The sequence below is a fragment of the Staurois parvus genome, unplaced genomic scaffold (assembly GCF_062004578.1).
Source record: "Staurois parvus isolate SC_StPar_1 unplaced genomic scaffold, SC_StPar_1.0 ptg000172l, whole genome shotgun sequence".
In the NCBI taxonomy this organism is placed as follows: Eukaryota; Metazoa; Chordata; class Amphibia; order Anura; family Ranidae; genus Staurois; species Staurois parvus.
This window is the reverse complement of record NW_028317968.1, coordinates 4,490,385-4,514,984: the sequence shown is the minus strand read 5'-3', so window position 1 is coordinate 4,514,984 and position 24,600 is coordinate 4,490,385. Positions and strand designations below refer to the sequence as shown.

The window sequence follows — 24,600 nt, the reverse complement described above, 5'->3', positions numbered from 1 at the left end:
AACTTTTCAACAATCATTTGACTAGTGCCTCTTGGATTGCTGATTAGGGAAAAGACAATCCGTCATACGTATATTTACAAAATGTCTATAATGCATTGTTTATACCAAAGTACTGTAATTAATAAGTATTTAGTTGCAGGTTTGAATTTAGGGTACACATTAAAGCAATTGGATAAAACACATTCATCTTGGAAGTGAAATAAATGATAGATTGGAGATTTCATTAGTTAATATGGACATTGGTTTTTCAGCATAGCGACTGATTATAGTGTGCTTTCTATTGCTATCATTGTGTAGGAGCAGAGCAGTGAATGAGTTACTAGAGAATACTGAGCTGTAAGCTGTGAATCAGGACAGCCGGGAGTAATAAAGTAGAGTACAGGAAAATGATAGGATGAGGGTAAATGATCTTTTGTAATTCATCAGACAGGTTTACCAACGTCATGTAGTGTGCAAGCCATGAATTATTCTGTCCTTCAGCATCTGCATTAGGCGTCACGTTCTATTTCTAGTCAAGAGTAGTTCAGTTTAATGGTTGTTAAGTCTCTATCCTAGATGATATTGTTTGGCATCACAATAGTACAAGGATCTGTCCCTTGTGTTCTGCCTCTAAGCAGAGATATACCATGGAAGCAATAATTCACAGAGCTACAGTGCCATATTTCTAGTCACTTTTACCACATGTACTGTTGTACCAAAGGAAACTTATATTACACTTATTTTGTGAAGTGTTGAGATAGATATGTTTGACAAAAAAATGGAAAACCTACATGATGAGGTGTGAAAATGATGAAAGTGGATGTGATCTAACATTTAGTGGTGCACCGAAATGAAAATTCTGGTGCTGAATACTAAAATTCAAAATGCACTTGGCCGGAAAGTGAAACCGAAATGTGCAGTTTTTAAAAATGAATATATTTTTTTGAAAAAATACTTTGATTAAAAAAAAACAAAAACAATATATACCACAATTTTTTTGTAAAATATGAAAGAGGATGTTACGGCGAGTAAATAGATACCCAACATGTCACGCTTTAAAATTGCGCACACTCATGGAATGGTGTGAAACTGTGGTACTTAAAAATCTCCATGGGTGATGTTTTAAAAATCTCTACAGGTTAATAGTGTAAAGTTACAGAGGAAGTCTAGTGCGGGAATTATTGCTCTTACTCTGGCGTTCGTGGCGATACCTCACATGTGTGGTTTGAACACCATTTACATGTGTGGGCATGGCCTATGTATGCGTACACGGGGGAAGGGGGGCGGAGGCACTTTTTTAAAACTTTTTAAAAAAATTTATTTTATTTTTTTTGCACTGTCCCTTTCAATCACTTTAATTTTTTAATCACTTTTATTCATATTACAAGGAATGCATGCTTCACTTGTGATATAAATAATTAGTGACAGGTCTTATTTATGGAGAGATATGGGGTCAATAAGACACCACATCTCTCCTCTGCAATGTAAAGCATTAGATCAAAAAAAGAATTGATCTAGTGCTTTAAAAAAAAAAAAAAAATGGCTGGAACCGGAAGTAACATTGCTCTGGTCTTCCAAAGGCATAGAGATGTGTGGAGGCCATCTTTCCTTCACTAATCTATGCCCAGCACAGGGATAGTTTGATGGTTTCTCAGGTAAGGCTGAGAACTACCGAGCAGCGGCGGGTGTATGGCGGTGAGGGGCAGGGTTTTTTCGGCACCTGTTTCGGTGCTTTTTTTTTTTCTTTAAGACTGCCGATAGGGGTGTTTTTGGCCAAAACGTTTCGGCCACCCAAAATTTCAGTGCATCCGTATTAACATTCTTTTGCTTCCACTATGTAATGAGACACCTAGCTAACAGATGAGAAGCCTCACTTTTGTCATTCAATACGTGCTCTGGTAGTAATATGGAGTCGTGTCAGAGCTTACTGAGCCTTAAAGAGTGCAAATTGTTGGTGCCCACTTAGCTGGTGCCTCTGTGAGTGAAGTTGCTAATTTTATTTGCCATGTCACGAGGTTCAGTATCAAAGGTTATAACCGCATATCAGGGACGTGCAATTCCTATCGCCCGACACCTGGGAAACGCAGATCCGGACGCTGGACAGGTGGTTTATCTTTATATTTAGCCCTGCTGCGGGATAACAACTGTGGACACCTGCTGACTTTCTCCCTAGTGATCAGAGTGAAGAGTGGAGCAGACAGAGGCAAGCACACACTAACCCTAAGCTCTGGCGAATGGAGAGCAGAGCACCTTGGGGACACCAGGACTCCTTCCCAGGATCATCCTCAGCCCGCAGCCAGCCAGAGCTCCATGAGGATCATCTGCTGCAAGCTGCATTTGTGATCCACAGAGGGCCAGGAGATCAGTCTGCCCAGGGTTGGATTAATATAGGGTCTACTTGAGCTGCAGCTCCATGCCCCTACCTTTTAATATAAGCTCAGAGTGATCTGGATGTGGCTGGTGGTAGGATGCAGGTGAGCTGAGCCAGGCTCTCTCCACCATCCTCTGCAAATGCTGTGAGCGGCAATAGCTGCAGTCTCACGACTACCTGCAGTGATGTGATACTGCTGAACCCTGGTGTCACTTGTGAGGTCCTGAAGCCTGGATATGCCCAGGAGGAAATGGGCTCAGAGAAGCACAGCAGGTAGCATTCCCAACTGCTGGACCAGGCACAGGAGTGGGAACCCTCTCTTCCTTCTTTGTCATCCAGACACAGGCAACTCACTCTGCAGCCAAGATGGCTGTCACCACTGCATTCCATGTATCTTATGCTGCCGGGACTGATATGGAGGAGAAAGAGGAGACCACGGCCACTGCTGCCCCAGCTGCAAAACCAGACTCCCTTGTATGCTTAGTAGCACACAGTGCAAATACTGCAAACACTGCACAGCCCAATGTCACTGCATTGACAACCGATTACCAGTGCTCATTCCGAAGCTTCATAGGAATTCAGAAAGGCCCCCGGGTAGGCCCGTTGTCCTGGTCCCTGCTTCCTAGTGACAGAGTTCGTCAGTTCTTTATACACCATCATTAACCATCGGGATGCAGCATCTTCCTTTTAAATGGGCTGTCAGATGTCTGATCTGTCCAGGAAGCATAGAAAGTTCTTGATTGAAAGTTTAGAATTCGGGTTGAAGTTTAATTATTTCTGGCATGTACATCAGTTTTTTGGGGGGGTTTTTTCTTGCAAGTAATAGGAATGGCAATGGGTGCCTGTTTTTGCTCCCAGTGTTGCCAATATTTTCATGACATACTGGGAGGTGGAAATGGTCTTCCAGAACAGGCCCGAGCAGGTATGTTACAGGAGATCTGTCCCTCATCTGGAGTGGGGAGGAGTCCAGCCTTCTGAGGTTTATGGAGAATTTGAACAGGAGCAATAAGAATATTGTATTGATATGGCAGGTGAGCAGTGATAGATTCTAATTTCTGGATTTAGATATCTCTTTGAAGGGTGGTAGATTTTTTTACCAAGAGCTTTTTTTTAAACCTACCGACTGCAATGAATACATTGCAATCAATAGTTGCCACCATAGAAACTGGTTGTTTAATATGCCCAGGGGCCAATTCATGCAGTTGCAGAGAAACTTTACCCCAGATAGTGTTTTGGGTTTTTTTTTTTCCCAACAAACTGAAATCTTGGTTAATCGGGTAATTCAGAAAGGCTATCGGAGTTAATGTAGAGAATGATAGAGTTGCCAGGATGGATAGAAGTGACTTATCGGGGGCCCAGTGAATTTAGGATCCTACTCCAATAATAATGTTCAATATAAGAAAATGGAGAACATTATCCGTAAGTATTGGAATAGTCTTCTGGAGGATAAGGTGTTAGGACCCAAGTTGTCCCCATGCTTTTTGTTTGTGTACAAAAAAGCTCCCTCTCTATGAGACAGGTTTGCTCTGGGGTGATTAACCTCTTGGGGTGTAAAAAGAGTACTCTAACACCTTTTCTAATGGGATTTTCTGAATGTGTTCAGTATAAAAGGGTTGTCAGTCCTCGAGGGTTAATACCAGGATCATAAAAGAGTATGTACCCAACTCCACGGGAAGGAAGTACACATTGAAACAATTTTTGACGTGCATTACCGAGTTATTTACCGGCATCATAACGGTTATTTACATGTGTCGTCATATGTTGGCCACACTTCAAGACCTCCATGTGTGCATAGGGAAATAAATAATATCAGCCATAGCACACCCCTAAGCCCTGCACTCTGTACACAGCACGCTTCTGAACGCTGCACAACACATACTTATGAACTCTACATTCTGCATGTAGCGCACCCCTAAAGCCCAGCACTCTGTACATAGTGGTACTCCTGAACTCTGCATACATAGTCTTACAGATAAAACCGACCCTTGGAAGGCAACCTAATGCTGATGTGGTGCATGATGAAATTGTTTGACACCCCTGCACTATGGTTTCTGGGCTGTACTACGGGTACAAACAACTAACATACACACGTGGTATTGCTGCGATCGCCAGGAGCAGGAAAAATTATTTTGTGTTTTTCTTTCATGGTAGGTTATGGTAGTAGCAAGAAATATACAGCTAAATTTAAATAAAGGGTTGTTTTTGTTTTGTTTTATTTATCAGAAGTTATCCATTACAATTTACCACTAAATGAAAGCCCGATATGTCCTGAAAAATAAGGTATAATCCACCTGGATGCACAAAGTAGTTGTGGTGATATATACAGTTTTGCTGACACATATCAAAGTTGCAAAATTTTGCTTAGGCGTTAAGATTTGTTTTACCCTTAGCAATGAAGGGATTAAATATTGAATAAACATTTTTACTGTACAGAGAGCACTATCAGTCCCTATTGTTTTTTGATGAATGAAATAACTCCTCTTACGTGAGTGGAGGATCTGTGGAACAGTGGGAGCCATGCATGGAGTGAATCTGGAATAATCCTGTTTGCAACCTGTGAAGGGGGTGCAAGCACATGTGACCCTTGACTAGTCAACAGGGTCTAGTCTGGAGGTGAGTATATATTGTTCATGGGAGGTGTATGCATGAGTAGCATTGGTGATCAGTTATAGATTATATTGGGAAATGTGCATAATTTGGTGGAAGATCATACTACTTTGGACTTTGTTTTGAAGTTTATTAGTTTTTTATAGTGCAGTCTTGTGGATTAGTCGGCACCTTTTGCTGCGTTTTATATACATGCCATTTACCTAATGTCAGGCAGGAAAGGAGTGGAAATGCTTAATAGTATTATCATTTTATATCAAGGAGAAGGAGGTTTTGTTCAGTGAAAGAGCAATGGCTTAAATGACGTAGAATGGTGGTATATAGGAACGCTGTCATAATGGATACTATAGACTTTCTGTTTGCAGATCCATGATGATTAATCTGCTACAAAACATTTATTGTAAACCTAGTTTCTAAGCCATATTGAGTAGCAAATCCTGTTGCCACATGAGTTGTCATTTTATACATGTTGGTTGGAAAGTAAAAGATGGATTAGATTAGTTACTTTATTGTCATGATATTCAATAAAAGAACATTTTTATATGATGGCTTGCTGACAACAGCAGTAAATACATGCATATACATGTCCACAAATACATACATACAGTGGGGATCAAAAGTTTGGGCACCCCAGCTAAAAATTTGTATTAATGTGCATAAAGAAGCCAAGGAAAGATGGAAAAATCTCCAAAAGGCATCAAATTACAGATTAGACATTCTTATAATATGTCAACAAAAGTTAGATTTTATTTCCATCATTTACACTTTCAAAATAACAGAAAACAAAAAAATGGCGTCTGCAAAAGTTTGGGCACCCTGCAGAGTTAATATCTTGTACTGCCCCCTTTGCAAAGCTGAGACCTGCCAGTGTCATGGATTGTTCTCAATCATCGTCTGGGAAGACCAGGTTATGTCAATCTCAAAGGTTTTAAATGCCCAGACTCATCTGACCTTGCCCCAACAATCAGCACCATGGGTTCTTCTAAGCAGTTGTCTAGAAAACTGAAACTGAAAATAGTTGACGCTCACAAAGCTGGAGAAGGCTATAAGAAGATAGCAAAGCGTTTTCAGATGTCAATATCCTCTGTTCGGAATGTAATTAAGAAATGGCAGTCATCAGGAACAGTGGAAGTTAAAGCAAGATCTGGAAGACCAAGAAAAATATCAGACAGAACAGCTCGCAGGATTGTGAGAAAAACAATTCAAAACCCACGTTTGACTGCACGATCCCTCCAGAAAGATCTGGAAGACACTGGAGTTGTGGTACACTATTCCACTATAAAGAGATACTTGTACAAATATGGTCTTCATGGAAGAGTCATCAGAAGAAAACCTCTTCTACGTCCTCACCACAAAAATCATCGTTTGAACTTTGCAAATGAACATATAGACAAGCCTGATGCATTTTGGAAACAAGTTCTGTGGACCGATGAGGTTAAAATTGAACTTTTTGGCCAGAATGAGCAAAGGTACGTTTGGAGAAGAAGGGGCACAGAATTTAATGAAAAGAACCTCTGTCCAACTGTTAAGCATGGGGTTGAATCAATCATGCTTTTGGGTTGTGTTGAAGCCAGTGGCACAGTGAACATCTCACGAGTAGAAGGAAAAATAGATTCAATAAAATTTCAGCAAATTTTGGATGGTAACTTGATGCCATCTGTGAAAAAGCTGAAGTTAAAGAGAGGATGGCTTCTACAAATGGATAATGATCCTAAACACACCTCAAAATCCACGGGGGACTACATCAAGAGGCGTAAACTGAAGGTTTTGCCATGGCCTTCACAATCTCCTGACCTCAACATAATTGAAAATCTATGGATAGAACTTAAAAGAGCAGTGCGTGACAGACAGCCCAGAAATCTCAAAGAACTGGAAGACTTTTGTAAGGAAGAATGGGCAAAGATACCTCAAACAAGAATTGAAAGACTCTTGGCTGGCTACAAAAAGCGTTTACAAGCTGTGATACTTGCCAAAGGGGGCCGTACAAGATATTAACTCTGCAGGGTGCCCAAACTTTTGCAGACGCCATTTTTTTGTTTTCTGTTATTTTGAAAGTGTAAATGATGGAAATAAAATCTAACTTTTGTTGACATATTATAAGAATGTCTAATCTGTAATTTGATGCCTTTTGGAGATTTTTCCATCTTTCCTTGGCTTCTTTATGCACATTAATACAACTTTTTAGCTGGGGTGCCCAAACTTTCGATCCCCACTGTATATACCAATATACACATTACATGTTTAGAAAATGTAAGCAATAGCATGTGCAAATGATTTAAAAGTAATTCATGCATTCTAAAAGTAAAGCTGGATGTAAACCGTGCAGGTGAACCAAATTTCCCGTTGCAGCTATTGTATTAACAGCTGGCCCCACTGAGTGGATGCATTCGCTGTTCCGCTGAAAATTTTCCAGTGTGCTCATTTGATAAACGTTGATTGAATGATCGACTTTTGTCAAACGGAGCAGGGCTGGCAGGACATCACTTTCATATTTCAGCTAGTTCCCCATGGACCAAATTCAATTTGTACAATGTATGGCCAGCATTAGAGAAGATATGAAGACAGTATCTTCAAATGAAAGCTATATTACTGAGGTACATTCTTAGGAGTTTGTACAGCTCTGGGAAAGAAACTTTACTTATTTCTATTTGTGGAAGAGTTGCTCTGTATGTTTGTTTTTGTTTTTTGGGTTTTTTTGGGGTTTTTTTGGGGGGGAGTGGAAATATTTACTAAACCTAGAGAGTGCAAAATCTGGTGCAACTCCGCATAGAAACCAATCGGCTTCCAGTTTGTTTGTTTTTTTGCCAAAGTTTAATTGAACAATTTGAAGTTAGAAGCTGGCTACCATGCACAGCTGCATCAGATTCTGAGTGCACCAGTTTTAATTTTACCCCACTGTATGCTGGGTGAGTTAGATCTTTGCTGATGCTGCTACTCTTTTTCTTTAAATGGCCAGTTCAAAATCTGGTGAAGCTGAGCATGGTAGCCAGTGAGCTTCTAACCTCAGCTTCTTCAATTAATCTTTGACAAAAAACAGCTGCACCAGATTTTGTACTCACTGTACCCACAGTAAATCAACCCTACAGTCTCCTGGTTCGGTATTTCAGTATCTAGAATCCATTGTGCTACAGGGGACAGATTTTTTTTCTGTCCTCTACTGTGCATTTGGCTTACCACACTGTAAGGGTCTGTGCACACTGGCTTTCCAAACTCCTGCTTCTAGAGGAGCTTAGCCTTTGCCTGTAGAAGCAACTGTTATCCTACACTCACTGGCCACTTTTATTAGGTACACCTGTTCAATTGCTAAGCAGCCAATCATATGGCAGAGACTCAATCCAATTAGGCATCTAGCTGTGGTGAAGACACTTGCTGAAGTTCAAACCCAGCATCAGAATGGGGATTCAAGTGACTTTGAACGTGGCATGGTTGTTTTTGCTAGACGAGCTGGTCTGAATATTTAAAAAAACTGCTAATCTGCTGGGATTTTCATGCACAACCATCTCTAGGGTTTAGCAGATATCTGTGTGACTTGCGAGCCAAGTTAAATCCACCCAATATCAACTCACCAAGATCACCAAAAAGTGGACACACACTGTCCCTAATGTGAATAGGATCGCAAACACTCAACACACAACTACCTCTGTGTCCATAAAGCTAATAATACATATTTTTTTTTTTTTTTTTATTTGTAGTATATATATATATTTTATTTTATTTTTATGTATATTTATTTCAGTATTTTTGATTATTTACCAATCATGATGTTATATTGATGTATTCATATTTATTTTTAAGTACACATCATTATTTCTTTGGGGATATTATTTTCACATTTATATATTTTTCATATTAGTGGATAATATATGTATATTGGTTCAACACTATATATATTTTTATTTTTATATTATTGTACATCACCTGATTATATATATGTTTACCATGGGTAAATATAACTACTAACACAATAGAGATTCTCACCGGGAGCGCAACACAATATGTATTATTAGCTTTATGGACATCTCTAGGGTTTACAGAGAAGGGTCCGAAAAATAGAAAATATCCAGTGAATGGAAGTTGTGTGGACAAAAATGCCTTGTTGATGTCAGAGGAGAATGATGGGCAACAGCAACTCAAATAACAACTCGTTACAACCAAGGTATGCAGAATACCATCTCTGAATGCACAACACGTTGAACCTTGAAACAGATGGGCTACAGCAGCAGAAGATCACTCTGGGTGCCAGTTTTGTCAGCTAAGAACAGGAAACGGAGGCTACAATTTGCGCAAGCTCAGCAAAATTGGACAGCAGAAGATTGTAAAAACCTTGCCTGGTCTGATGAGCTGCTACATTCAGGTGGTAGGGTCAGAATTTGATGTAAACATGAAAGCATGGATCCATCCTGCCTTGTATCAACGGTTCAGGCTGGTGGTGGTGTAATGGTGTGGGGTATATTTTCTTGGTACACTTTGAGCCCCTTGGTACTAATTAAGCATCTTCTTATGGCTACTTCCAGCAGCATAGTGCACCATGTCACAAAGCTCAAATCATCTCAAACTGGTTTCATGACCATGAGTTCATTGTACTCTAATGTCCTCCAGTCACCAGATCTCAATCCAATAGAGCACCTTTGGGTTGTAGTGGAACCTGAGACTCGCATCATGGATTTGCAGCCAACAAATCTGCAGCAACTGCGTGATGCTATCATGTCAGTATGAACCAAAATCTCTGAAAAATGTTTCCAACACCTTGTTCAATCTATGCCATGAAGAATTAAGGCAGCATTGAAGGCAAAAGGGGGTCCAACCCAGTACTAGCAAGGTGTACCTAATAAAGTGGCCAGTGTGTGTGTGTATGTGTCCATGCACTTTAGGATGCTTAGAGGCACATTTTAAGCTCAGCAATTAGAGGCTGAGCCCCCCCCCCTCTATTTAGCATTTTGGAGAGTGGTTTTCTGGCAGAAAAAAAGCTTGACACACCTAAGGGGTGGGTGGTTGAACCAAAAAAACCACAAAAAAAACCTAATGGATTCTTCCTTCCACAATCAAGGAATCAAGGTTGATGAAGAACCTACCTCACTGAGACATTGTATTGTGACACCGGGACTCCCCACAGAAGACACCTTTCAGGAGCTGCAGCCGCAAATCAACAAAAGTTTTTTCCAACTTTCTTGTTTGACAGAAGTCAATCTAATGATTGACATGGATTGAAATTCAGCCGGTCTGTGCTGCACCAGCCCAATTTTGATCCATTTATGACCCAAAAAAAAAATCTTTTTACCTTCTTCACCAGAAGGGAGGTATGGAGGAGGGATGACAACGGTTTTGATATGTAAATGCCCAGACATGTTGTTATTCACACTACACCTTTTCTCCACTCATAGGTAGAAGGGAATTGGGTGGTTTTACTTTTTTCCTCCCGTAGTCCACCAGTATCTCTAGTTTTTGAGAGTGGAAGAGTTTCCCCAGTCTCACAGTTTATGGTCCGTTAAGAAATCCATGAACAGAAAGATGTCTTAGTTCAAATATCATAGGTGTTGGGGCGCTCAAGGTGAGCCAAGGCCGTAAGCAGACCAATACTGATAACATCATCAGTCTATCTGTTCCCTTTGTAGGCAAACTGATGTTTATCCAGGTCAGTGGAGATGCTGACCTTGACGTGGGGTAGTACAAACCACTCTGTAATCAACGGACCTAAGGCAACTATTTGATAATCATTCAGACATCTCACTACTGTTTGTCGTGTACTGGAACAATAATAGTAGATTTAAAACTGGTAGGGGCAGCAGCTTGTCATAATGACATATTAAAAATGTTGGCGACAATCTCTGCTAACTGATCAGAGAACACCCTGCTGCCTTGTTAGTGTATGTTCCGCCACTGGTTCTTTAATGAGGATTTCATCTCTGAGATTTTGAACATCAAAACAGGTGAAAAAATAATTTAGGGCATCAGGGAGTACAGTGTTCGTTTATGCATGTATGAGGATTATTGTTCTTAAAGCTGTAGTAAACTCTCATATAAAAAAACTCAGAAATAAATACCGTAATGGTCTCCTGTTAAATGCCTCTCCCAGCCTAGCAGTGGAAATGTAGTCTAAGTTGTGTATGCGCAGCTCAGACCACATTTATGGCCTACTCTGTAAGCCATGGCGAAGTGTCTCCTGCACACATCACGGCCCAGCCAGAAAGCACAAACCCAGAAGGAAGATCAGGCAAGGATGGAGGCCAGTGGGACCTAGTAGGAGCCATGAGAACGCAGCGCTGGAGGGGCTGCATTTGACAGGTAAGTCTGCCATATTGTGGGGCCATACTAGCACATTATGGCATATACCTGCAGGGGACCCATTTTAAAGCATATTTAAGTCAAGTTTACTTCTTCTTTAATCCTTCACGACCGAGGGTAAAACAAATGTTAATAACCTGAACACAATTTTGAACTTTGACATGTGTAAGTAAAACCGTACATATCATCGCAACTACTTTGTGTAACCAGGTGGATTATACCTGGTCTCTTTCAGGAATATTGGGCTTTCATTTGGTGGTAAATGGTAATGGATATCTCCTGATTTTTTTTTTTTTTTTTATTAAAGAAAAAATGTCCCAATAGTAAAAAGAAAATTCAAGTCTAGCGGTCTATATTGCCATAACTTACCACCAAAGAACAATACAAATTAATTTCTCCTGCTACTGACGATTGCAGCGATACCACATATGTGTTTTTGTTCCATGTATCCATAGTAGGGCCCAGAAACAATAGTGTGTATTTTGTCTTTTTAGCCTGCCTAAAACACCCTGACACTAATTTTATTTTATTATTTATTACAGGTCCTTATATAGCACTGTCAATTTACACAACGCTTTATGTATATATTGTACATTCACATTAGTCCCTGTCCTCAAGGAGCGTACTATCTAAGGTTCCTAACTCACATTTATACATACTTGGGCCAATTTAGACAGGACCCAATTAACCTACCAGCATGTCTTTGGACTGTGGGAAGAACCTGGAATACCCAATTGAAACCCACACAGATACAGGGAGAACATGCAAACTCCAGCTGGTAGTGCCGTTGTTGGAATTTGAACAGACGACCCTAGTGCTGCTAGGTGGAAGTGCTAACCTCTTGCTGTTTGTAATTTTAAAAGATGCTTAAAAAAAAAAAACTAAAATATACTGACCCTAACACTAACCCCTTTTTACACACTTTTGGTTGTTGACATTTAGCTACCTTGAAGGAAAGAATACAATGTAGCTTTCTGTCCATTCAGAGGAGAAAAAACAGGGGCAGGCTGCACAGTGACTTATTACTGTAATAGCCAGTCAGAGGCTATCACCCCGATCAGGGAACCAGGAGTCCCAAGTCCCGATCGTTAGTACAAAACCGGGAGCTCTTGGTGAGAACCTGGTCTTTGTGCTGGAAGGGTGCTATGCAGCGTGCTCCCAACACAAATACAGGTACAGTATATAAACATAAACCCATGTTTTGGACTTACTTGAGTCCACAGTCCTGTCTGCACATTGGAGATTGCAGTCTGCAAACTTAGTAGCTGCTGCAGGAATGGTGCCGTCCAGCCAAGTTTCTTTATTAACCATCACCCAGCTATTATTTTTGTCCAAGGTGATCATGAGATTGTTGGTGAGTGATCTTTTAGTGTTGTAATAGAGACTTGACAAAGCTGGTCTGTGCAGTTTTTAGCCTATCTGTTAGGCCAGTTCTCTTGCCCTGATTTTGCTTCCTATATCTACTCCACCTTTGTAGTTTCTCTGGTGAGATGGTGATATTCCCAGGATCTGTTGCTTTGTTTAATCAATTTCTCATTTTTTATGCATCCTTTTTGTCTGAGAAATTGTGTTTACAACTTCTGTCAACAAATTCTTAATTACCATTATCAAATTATTTGTCTTATGTAACTTGGTGATAATAGTCACCTTACCCGAAATAAGGATTGTGGTGTTTACTCTTACTAAATTGAATATTTTATGTTCCTGCTTTTACTAGTAAGGACAGAGCAGAAGAAATATGTTCTGTCAGAAAGCATTCTAAGATCTTGTTTTTATAAACCTTGCTTATATACTAATATATATATATATATATATATATATATATATAATTTATTACACAGACCAACTGTTTTTTTGTTTAGAAAGAAGCAGCTTTGAAAATAATTTTTAATGTCTGCAAATGAATTGTACAAGAAAATGTACTGTGGTTGATGAATATGATGTTTATAAATGGATAGATCCTTTCACATTTCTCTACTCTTACAGATAAAAAAAAAAACCTGTTTATGATATGATTTTTACTAAACCATATATAACATGTGTGCAGTTATTTTCCAGCAGGTGTCCAGTTAGTAGTCAAAGGTTAAACGATAAACTGTCAGTCCAGCTTAGTCACCTAAATCCAATTAAAAATGTCAGGCCAACTGTTGTGTACTTCCTGCTTGCATTTGGTTTTGGCTGTTCCTTGGTTTGTAATGAAATCATCATGTTCTGAAGTTTACGTGGGCTTAGAGCTGTGACTGTGAGAAGCTGTCACGTCTCGCTTCAGTTGACCTGGCAGCAGCAACTAATGACCCGACTGCATTACTTGCCAACAAGGCAGAGCCCACAATGTGGTGTTTATGTATGACAAAGCTGTAAATGTAATATCAGATATATTAATAGCCCGCGCCACATTGCATTCTGTAATTAAACAGATTTCACAGCACACATACAGATATATCATTAGAATATTTGATGGCACCTTCTTTGTATTCATTAAATGCAGAATAATTAGACTATTGTGACTTGGTATATTAAATGTAATATAAAATATAGCTATCTCCTCGCAGATTTTATTGTGACAGTTCCTATTCAAGTATCCCTATTTTAAATAATTTAGTTCAAACAAGAAACCAGACTGACAAGCTGTCAATGTACAGTTGTATTACTGCCTTGAAGTGTTTTGTAAAGGTCCAATTTTTATTTTTAAAAATAATGAACATGTCACACTTGCTCTGTGTAATGGTTTTGCACAGTGCAGCCACAATTCTTCCTCTTATTGGGTCCCCTGCCTCCACTCTGGAATCCTCCCCTCTGCAGAGTGCTCACATTGCAAGTTGCTTCTATGGGGGCACTCATGCATGTTCACTCCCAATCCCCGCTCTCCGTGTCTCAGCCCCACCCTCCACTCCCTCCTCACTGGCTATGATTGACAGCAGCAGGAGCCAATGAGGAGGGAGAGACCAAGGAGAGCTGCTGCTTTCATGCACATCGCTGGATTGAGATTGGGCTTTGGTAAGTATTAGGGGAGGCTGAGGCTGCACAATGAAGGTTGTGTGTGGTGTGTTTTTTTTTGTTTTTTTTTGTTACCGTCATGCATAGTATGTCAATAGACTTGTCAATTCCACTCCATTTTTAATATCATCTTAAGTTTCTAATGGTTTGCATGTGTGCTTTTTGCCTTTAATACCATGTAGTTGTCTGTATACGTACTGCTAATTCCTGTAAATAACCAAAAACTAGTATAGATGTTGTAATAATGCCTTTTATTAGAGCCAACTTGCAGAGAAATGTTTAATTGGCAGGATCTTTGACTGAAACCTGTCTGCACATGGGGAAGACCTGAGTGGCCATATCATTAGAAGAGAGAGGGGCAGGGTTTAACTTTTTGACTTTACTCAAAGAAGCTATACTAGAGTTGGAAAGGGGTAGATTTACTAAATCTGGAGAGTGCAAAATCTGGTGCAGCTGTAAATGGTAGCCAATCGGCAGATTTTGCAGTCCAGTTTTAGAAAATCAACCCCATAGTCTTATTAAAAAAAAAAAAAGATGCAAATGTGTTCAGTAGGCTTGTGTTATATTCTAATACAGGGATCAGCAAACTTTTACATATTAAGTGTCATTTTTACAAGCAATAGACAGTTATTGTACTAGTGAACAATAGTGCACTGTAGTGTTGTTTTTTGTTTTTTTTAATATATTTTAATGGCACGTTTATTGAGCAAGGTCTGGTTCATCAATACATGTCATACAGAGGATAGGTCAACATAAAGATGAAACAGATTTACAAATATAATGTCAGCATGAAATAAAGAATGGAATGTTTTTCCTGCTATTTATTTATTTATTTATTTATTTATCGAGTTTATATAGCGCCAAAGGGTTTGCTCAGCGCTGTACAATAGAGGGGGGACAATACATGAAACAGTACAGTAACATCAAACAGCACACAAGGGGTAAGAGGGCCCTACTCTTTCGAGCTTACAATCTAGGAGGGAGGGGGTAGAGGTACAGGAGGAAATGGCTGTGGGGGATGGAGTGGAAGGAGGAGGGAAGGGCAGCGGCTGTTAGGTGAGGGTGGGGTAGGCTTCCCTGAAGAGGTGGGTTTTCAGGGAGCGCCTGAAGGTGAGGAGGGAAGGTGACAGTCTGATGGGTTGGGGTAGTGAGTTCCAGAGGATGGGGGAGGACCTGGAGAAGTCTTGCAGTCGTGTGTGGGAGGAGGAGACCAGGGAGCAAGATAGAAGGAGGTCCTGTGAAGAGCGAAGGGTACGGGTAGGGTGGTATCTGGGAATCAGGTCGTTGAGGTAGTTAGGGGCAGTGTTGTGAATGGCTTTATAGGTCAGAGTGAGCAGTTTGAATTTAAACTACTGGTGAGGTAGTTAGGGGCAGTGTTGTGAATGGCTTTATAGGTCAGAGTGAGCAGTTTGAATTTAAACTGCTATAAAAATACTGCAGATTTTACATAGACCTCAATGAAAATAAGCAAATAAAAAGAACAAAAAAGATCTTGCCAAAATCTGTTGTCCACATTAATACGACTGACCCATTCTCACCACATTTTGTCAAACCTAATAGGGCACCCTTGGGCCTCATTAGTTATCCCTTAAAGGTGCAAAACATTGAGTAGTCCTTACAGGTACTGTTTTTCTGGCATAAAAGTGTAGTAAAAGTAAAAAGGTTTTTTGGAACTGCTGAGACCCAGATCACCAAAAATACCTAAAAGGTACCTTTCTGAACTACAAATATTGCGGATGGCCAAATTCTGGGAATTAAAATTGGTGATCTGCGGTGGGTCTAGTTTTATCAGAAGCCTATACCCATAGGTAGGATATTTTCATCTACTTTTTGGCCTTTTTCAAAGGTTATGATCATTTTTAAATGGCTTATCTCTCGCAGATAACAGTGCTAAAGCCTGAGACAGAAAATTCGTACAACCCATGTTCGGATATTGCAAACACAGGATTTCCCAGCAACACTTGCAGAACAACCAATTTGGCCCTGTCTAACAGTTTGCGTTAAAAACGGAGTGTTTTGTTTGCACACATTTGCAAATACATGCGTAAGCCACAGTCCCGTGTCAAGGGTCCTCTGTACACTTTGGACCTAACTCTAAAATTTACAGAGCCTCCATAGTAGGAGCACATATATCAATGGATAGGTTGAGGGCAGGTGTACCTGGAGGAGCCCATCTCTTCTTAAAGGTACAGGGACGCACGTGACACCCAGCTAAACCAAAATGACAGCAAAGGCATCCAGTGTTTCCCTGCATCAAAATTAGCCAACTACACGAAATATGGCACCTGTCCCAACCTATAACCAGCTTTAGCAGTAAGGTGCACATGGAAAGGCAATGCACATTGCAAACCAACAAAGGATTTCCCAGCAACACTTACCAACCAGCCTTCAAAAAAACCATGTTCGGAATACCTCTGTTCCATTGTTCCCTAAGATTGGTGAGCATAGAGGGTGTTTCTGTACAGTCTGTTGATACATTGGTTGAAGTAAAATACTTTGCAATAAAGTGGGTTGGAAAAGCAACCATGCAATCCCAATCAGGCTTCAGCTGCATGTCCAAGTTAAAAGTTTTTAAAGTTACAAATGTTAGGGGTTCCTAACTCTTGTTTCAACATGAAGAAGGATTTAAATGATTACAGTTTGATAATTTTAAGCCCACTGAGGGCCACAAGGAACAGGCAGGTTAGTTCCCTTAGTCTTAGTTTGTTTTCACTTTTTGAACTCATGGTTGTATTGCTAATGACAAGCTAAACGTATTAATATTATATAATGAATTTAACTTGCCATTAGCAGTCAAATTATGAGTGCAAAAAAAAAAGGGTTAGGAGTCTGACACTTGCCACGTTTTAAATACTTTATGCACTTTGTTATGAGTAAGGCGCGTTGAGGCTGAAACAGGTCAATGTTTGTTCCTGGATTTTTACCCTTGTATTATGAATATTGAATAAAGAGTGAAGACTATAGATCATCAAGTTGCCGACTCATTAATTGGTTCATATATGTTGGCTGGCAGAGGCTGGTAGCTGGGTACCGACACATGGATTCACTTCATATGATTAAACTTACAGGGTTGTAGTGCTGCCCAGTTTGCAATACTAGTTCATGCACTTTCATACCTCACATCAGCTGCAGAGCCTTCAATTTTAGACCTCGGATCAGCCCTAAACCTTTCACCTTTAGACCTCAGATCAGCCTTGGACCCTGTACCTTCAGGAATGCAGTGGTTTTACATACCCACTGCAGAATTTAAATGAGGAAAAATGTTTGCATGCTGGATGGGGTCCTTCCACCCTCTGAATTCCTCAACCATTGGTGGGGCTCAGCTCTACTTTCAGCAGCATCAGGAAAGTGGGTGGCCCATGCTTGAACATACTTTGTGTTTGACAGCCTAGTGGGGGGTGTTAATAACATTCAGTATTTTATTGGGATTTTATGTGATGGACCAACACAAAGTAGCACATAATTGTGAAGTGGAAAGAAAATGATAAATGGTTTTCAATTTTTTTTTTTACAAATATGTGAAAAGTGTGGCGTGCATTTGTATTCCACCCCCTTTACTCTGATACCCCTAACTAAAATCTAGTGGAACCAACTGCCTTTAGAAATCACTTAATTAGTAAATAGAGTCCACCTGTGTGTAATTTAATCTCAGTATAAATACAGCTGTTCTGTGAAGCCCTCAGAGGTTTGTTAGAGAACATTAGTGAACAAACAGCATCATGAAGGCCAAGAAACACACCAGACAGGTCAGAGATAAAATTGTGGAGAAAGCAGGGTTAGGTTATAAAAAAATATTCCAAGCTTTGAACATCTCACGGAGCACTGTTCAATCCATCATCCGAAAACGGAAAGAGTATGGCACAACTGCAAACCTACAAAGACATGACCATCCACCTAAACTGACAGACTGGGCAAGGAGAGCATTAATTAGAGAAGCAGCCAAGAGGCCATGGTAACTCTATAGGAGCTCCAGAGATCCACAGCTCAGGTAGGAGAATCTGTCCACAGGACAACTATTAGTCGTACACTCCACAAATCTGGTCTTTATGGAAGAGTGGCAAGAAGAAAACCATTGTTGAAAGAAAGCCATAAGATGTCCCATTTGCAGTTTGCGAGAAGCCATGTGGGGGACACAGCAAACGTGGAAGTAGGTGCTCTGGTCTTTGAACTTTTTTACCTAAAAGCAAAACTCTATGTGTGGCAGAAAAATAACACTGCACATCACTCTGAACACACCATCCCCACTTTGAAACATGGTGGTGGCAGCATCATGTTGTTGGAATGCTTTTCTTCAGCAGGGACAGGAAAGCTGGTCAGAGTTGATGGGAAGATGGATGGAGCCAAATACAGGGCAATCGTAGAAGAAAACCTGTTAGTCTGCAAAAGACTTGAGACTGGGGCAGAGGTTCACCTTCCAGCAAGACAACGACCCTAAACATACAGCCAGATCTACAATGGAATGGTTTAGATGAAAGCATATTTAGGGGTGTGGAATCTTTTAAAAAAATTACTTGTCCAGGGACCAAGTCGGTGCCCCAATCTACTTGTCCCTCATGACAATCTACTTGTCCAGATAAAAAAAAAAAATACATTTAAACCAAAACCATAGTTAAATCTGAGGTAATTTTTAGGAATGTATGGGGCTTTTAAAAACAAAAGGGGTGTTATGGCGACTTAAACGTGTAATAATTTTAGGATTGCACTGTTTATCTCCTTCCCTCTGTGCCTCTCTCCAGCACCGCACTCTGGGACTAGCGGGGGGGAAGAGACCTTGCAGTGTAATGAGCACCGATTGGCTGCTCATCAGGAAAGGGGAGTGTCGGCAATATCCTTTATCCCTTTCAATGCCAGAGCTGTTTTTGCGTTTTTTTTTAACAAGTTTAAAAAATTATTTTAGACCTGAAGATTACATAAAACCCCCAAACATTATATATTTTCTGAAAGCAGACATCCAGAGAATAAAATAGTGGTAGTTCCAATTTTTGATGGCTCATATTACCACAAAAGTTCAGTAAAAAATACAAGCAAGTTATTTTTAGGGCACTAAAAAAGCAATAAATTACGGGGGTTTTTTTAAATATAAAAGACAAGGTTGCATCAAGTAAACATGTCAAACCTTTAAATTTGTGTGCATTTATGTACCCTATATTTTCTATAGGCGACACTTTTAAAGCCCCCTACAGGTAATCAGTATTGTGTACGGAGGAGGTTTCATGCTACAATTATTGCTCTCATTCTAGCATGTGTGGTGATATGTAACGTGTATCGCAATCTACGTTTTTAATGTGTAGGCACCCCAGTGTGTGCTTTTACGTTTGTACATGCTTTTATGTGTGTGTGTGGGGGGAATGTTATCTGCTTGGATGTAACTTTTTGATGTTTTACAATAAAAAAAAAAAAAAGTCCCCTATGTGATGATTTTTGGTGCCAAGTTCTCTTTGAGATATCCAGGGTTTAAAAGACCCTGCATATGTCTCCTCTGTGCTCCCCTGAATGTAATGCAGTGTACATCACATTGCATTACATTCTTTTCTCATTTTTTGATGGCCAGAAAATCTTTCAATGGGGACTCGGAAGTGACCTCATAACGTCCCTTCCAGGTCAGGACAAGAAGGGGAGCGGATGTGTCTGTCTCCTCCCTCCTCTCTAGCCTATGGCAGTGAGCTGATCCTGGGCCTGCAAATGGGCAAGCGGAGCCTGGGAGACAGTGGGCGGGGGGAGGTTCACGTGGGGGCTGGCATTGTGTGGAAGCAATCGGAGGCAGCGCTGCTTTCACCTGACAGGTGAGCCCTGTTGCTTGCCCACAGCAGGGCTAAAGGTTAAAAAAAAAATTGCCTACCCGATGTGCGGAACTACATGTCTCGGGTGTCGGGCGATATGGCTCAGTCAAAGTCCAGACCTAAATCCAATTGAGAACCTGTGACAAGACTTGAAAATTGCTGTTTACAGATGCTCTCCATCCAATCTGACAGATCTTGAGCTGTTTTGCAAAGAAGAATGGGCAAACATTATACTCTCTAAATGTGTAAAGCTGGTAGAGACATCCCCAAAAAGACTTCAGCTGTAATTGCAGTGAAAGGTGTTTCTACAAAGTATTGACTTGGGGGCTGAATACAAATACACGCCACACTTTTCAGATGTTTATTTGTAAAAAAATTTTTAAAACAATTATGTGCCACTTTTGTGTTGGTCTATCACATAAAATCCCAATAAAATACATTTTACATTTTTGTTTGTAACAGGACAAAATGTGGAAAATTTCAAGGGGTATGAATACTTTTTCAAGACACTGTAATTAGCTTCACTCTTATGGACTAAGTACAGATGCACATTTAAACAGATTCCTGAATACCTCTTGGGGTTCCTGACCTGCAGGTTGCCTGCCTCTGCATTAGCTGACAGTTATTTCATTGAAAACACAGCAACTACTGGTAACTTTTTGGTGGGAAATCGTATCTGCCAAAAAATGTGTAATTCTGCTCAGCCAGTTTTGTTATCCAGGTGTCCTTGTTGGAAACAATAACTAGGGTAGTGACTTTACATTTCAGCAATACAGCTTGAACACCAACCAAGATCTCTTCTTGAATGAATAAATAGCTCTACCAGAATGCAAGATGCCATTGTTAGGTTATAGAGATATAATCAGCTCTGCAGTTAGAGTGAAAAATATTTTTGTTCACTTGAATCGCAGATTGTGTGTGATGTTTCATTGAAATATTATATTTCTGTATTATATAATTTTATTGTGTTCCACTGTTTTAACCTACTTGAATTGATTTTCTTCAATCCATCTGCAATAAATATTGATTGTCATTTCACTTTTCTGTTTTCGTATAGAAATATTGATGCTCTATGAAGTTTGTTCCTTTCCTTCATCACACCACCACTGATGTTGCATATAAAATAACGGTTTGCTGTCCTGTGTCTCCATCTTGGCTGAAAGTGCAGAGTGGCCCTGAACACTTTTGAGCAGTCTTGAATATACAACCTCTACTCTGTAAACAAGCTTGTTCTGTGAAGATTCATCTTTGAGGTATTTAAAGGGAATGTACATACTAAAAAAGACATTTTGAAATCTCCCTTTCCTTGTCCCTTCCTTTCTCCTCTTCTCTCTAGTCCTTTCCCTCTTGCCCCTTGTTCCATGTGAAACCCCCTGGTTAAGTTTGATTACTGGAAAGGGAAGTATGACCACTGATACCCTTAAGGTCCCCTAGGCCACAAAAAGAGCCATGGGAAAAGTTGCTGCCAAGTGGTGGTGTGAACACAGACGCCGAGTTAACGTTGGAGACTTGGTGAGCTACTATGCCCTACCAGTATATTAGGAACTATCCCTCTGATCACCATTGTCTATGCCAACAGACACTTGCAGTCATGATCTGGATGTTTGCAGTGCAATAACAATTATGCACCCATCACATTCTCTGAACTTTTATAGGGAAACTCTGTCTTTCTTTTTTTTTTTCTTTTTTGTTTTACTAAATATGTCCATATGTTTGTCTTTTACCAACATGTGTTAATACTATGTACATGCCTGAACATATTTCCGATGTCTGAATGTATATATTTCTAGCTGAATTAAAATGCATTTTAAAGTGATTTCTTTGTCTCTTAAGCAAATACTGTAAGTATATATACTGGTCTGTAGCTAGATACAATAGTTGAGAATCATATTAAAAATGAGAAGCTCTAAAAATAAAATAACACATAACTGGCATCAGTTGTACATCTTTGTGATTTATCTTTCATGGCATAATAAAGCTGACCAAAGGCATTCGAAAATGATCCGCTAATATCTGACCCCTGAACACAGACACGCAGGCTATTATCACACAGGCAGAAAATTCTCATCACGCGGACCTACTAGCCAAGGGAGTTTACTGAAGTCTGAAGGTGCCCATAGATAACACAACTGTCACCTGTTCCTGCTGAAATCTGCAGAATAATGTATCAGTCTTTTAATGAAGACAGGTACCTTAGCACCCATTCAAACAGAAGCAGTGTCACTTACAGACATTCATTATTTTTGATTTAGTTTTACCAGCAAATGAAATCTAGGGTCAGGGCATACATTTTTTTTTTTTAAATCTGGGATCTATTACTACTGTTACTTTTTTTTCTATGACATTTTCTGTTATGCTTTTATGCCTACAGCATACATATAAAATTGCATACACAGAAAGTTTTTCAACTTGTAACCTTGTCACCAGACCATACATTTCAATAGAAATTTCCGATAAGATTACATGTTCATGTACTGTACCTGTCAGATATGTGCATAAATGCACATATCTGTCAAAACTTTCTTTGTGTAAACACCCAAAGCCCTGAGACTGCTGCTGGGCACCACCATCTTGCATTTGATGTCAGCACCCCAACAGATTGTCATTCAAGTGACTCTATACAGTATTCCCCACCGCTGCTCCCCCAGCATCTATATAAAAGGCTATGTAGGCTATGTTTTTTTCAGTGCTTTTTATAGGGTCGTTTGATATGGTAATAATATCCTGCGCAGTAGTAAGAATCTTATGGCCTGTGCATGGGTGCAGAACGGTCATTTGGTAATCAGCATTATTTCTTTAACTATTTACTAAACCCTGGTACTAACCTCCAAGGCACCTACAATGGAAATTCACCCCTTATTTATTTCAGGTACTTGTATAGCGCCGTCAATTTACGCAGCGCTTTACATATATATTGTACATTCACATCAGTCCCTAACCCTCAAGGAGCGTACAATCTAAAGTCCCTAACTCACATTCATACATACACATACTATGGACAATTTTTGACAGGAGCCAATTAACCTACCAGCATGTCTTTGGAGTGTGGGAGGAAACCCATGCAGTCACAGGGAGAACATGCAAACTCCAGGCAGGTGGTGCCGGGGTTGGGATTCAAACCAGCGACCCTAGTACTGCCAGGCGGAACTGCTAACCATTTAGCCACTGTGCTGCCTGAAAAACTGGTTACAGGAGTGAAGAATGAATTGCACTCCTGGGACTCAAGGAGAAATATAGCCAAATAGTTTTGGTTATACTTGTCCTTTTAACTACTGTATTGCAAGCATTCAGCTTGAACAAAGATGTTTCCATTTGCCTTTTATTCAGAGGATACCCTCATTCCCAATACTAAAGTGTTTGAAAGGGAAATTCCGATCATTTTAGAAATTTAGGCCCTTTGAGAATATAATTTCCCCTTTTAATTAAAAAAGTATGATATCCTGCAAAGGAGCAGCTGAAAAAAAACTGCAACAGATATGTACCTTGGTTGCAGCAGCAGAAAATAAGGATGAGAGGTAGATTCCTCTTGAAATACAATGTACAATCGGCTTGCAGATAATAGGAGTGTTCTGAAACTGAAAGTAGAGGGATTTTGTTTAGCTCTACATCTTTTTGCATTCCTCAGGCTGGCCCCAAAATAAGAATAAAATGAGGATTTGCTTGGGATTTTACTGATTTTAAATGTTGAAGGGTAATGTCACTTTTGTAAAAAAAATAAATATATATACACTACCTTATATATACACCTTTACTTTTCTTCTCAGACAGTGCAGCTAATGCTGTGGTGGAAATTGATAATGCCCTGTACAATTTGGGTACAAGACAATGACATTTCTTCCCAACAGACCTCCAAAGTGTCACTAGAGCTCTGTAAACATTTTATACAAACTATCAAAAGTGTGCCTGTTCCAGAACGGGAAGGATGGGTATGGTGGTGGGCAGTATGTATTGTTTGGGAGTGCTGAACATATGATAAATTGTGGAATGTATGTTGGTTGATTAGTTTTGTGCAGAAGAGGAGAGCAGAGCAAATGTTGGCAGACACTATGTAACGGAATGAAGGGAGTATGACTGAGGGCACTGTGTGCAGAAAAGCAATGTGTAGGGTATAGTCGCTGGCAGTATGGGCAGGAGAAGAGTGGGATGCGTATGACAATGGGCAGGAGAGGAGTGCAGAGGGTAGAATAGTGGCAGTATATGCAAGAGATATATGTGTATAACAACAATAGGAGAGAATTGTTTATGGCATCAAGCACTGTGATGACAAGGTGTACATAATGCGCATGCTGAAGTGCGCAGAAGTCGCCAACTGTCTGCAGAGTCCATAGATAAAGACCTCCAAACTTCGTGTGGCCTTCAGATTAGCACAACAGTGTGTTGAACTTCATGGAATGGGTTTCCATGACCGAGCAGCTGCATCCAAGCCTTACATCACCAAGTGCAATGCAAAGCGTCGGATGCAGTGGTGTCAAGCACGCTGCCACTGGACTCAGAGTAGTGGAGACGTGTTCTCTGGAGTGACGAATCATTGTGTGAAGTTTGGTGGAGGGGGATTATGGTGTGGGGTTGTTTTTCAGGGGTTGG

General features: G+C 40.1%; 1 protein-coding gene across 4 annotated transcripts in view; it reads left to right on the top strand.

Moving 5' to 3' along the window:
• The window catches only part of RASL10B (RAS like family 10 member B), a 122,292-nt gene that overhangs the window by 46,765 nt on the left and 50,927 nt on the right, over positions 1-24,600 (top strand). For 3 of the 4 annotated variants that reach the window (XM_089676603.1, XM_089676599.1, XM_089676600.1), the window contains exon 2: positions 21,074-21,269. The exons of the other annotated variant lie outside the window; for it this stretch is intronic. The gene's annotated coding sequence lies outside the window, so the exon portion shown is untranslated. The remainder of the gene's footprint in view (positions 1-21,073; positions 21,270-24,600) is intronic. 4 annotated transcript variants of the gene reach the window in all.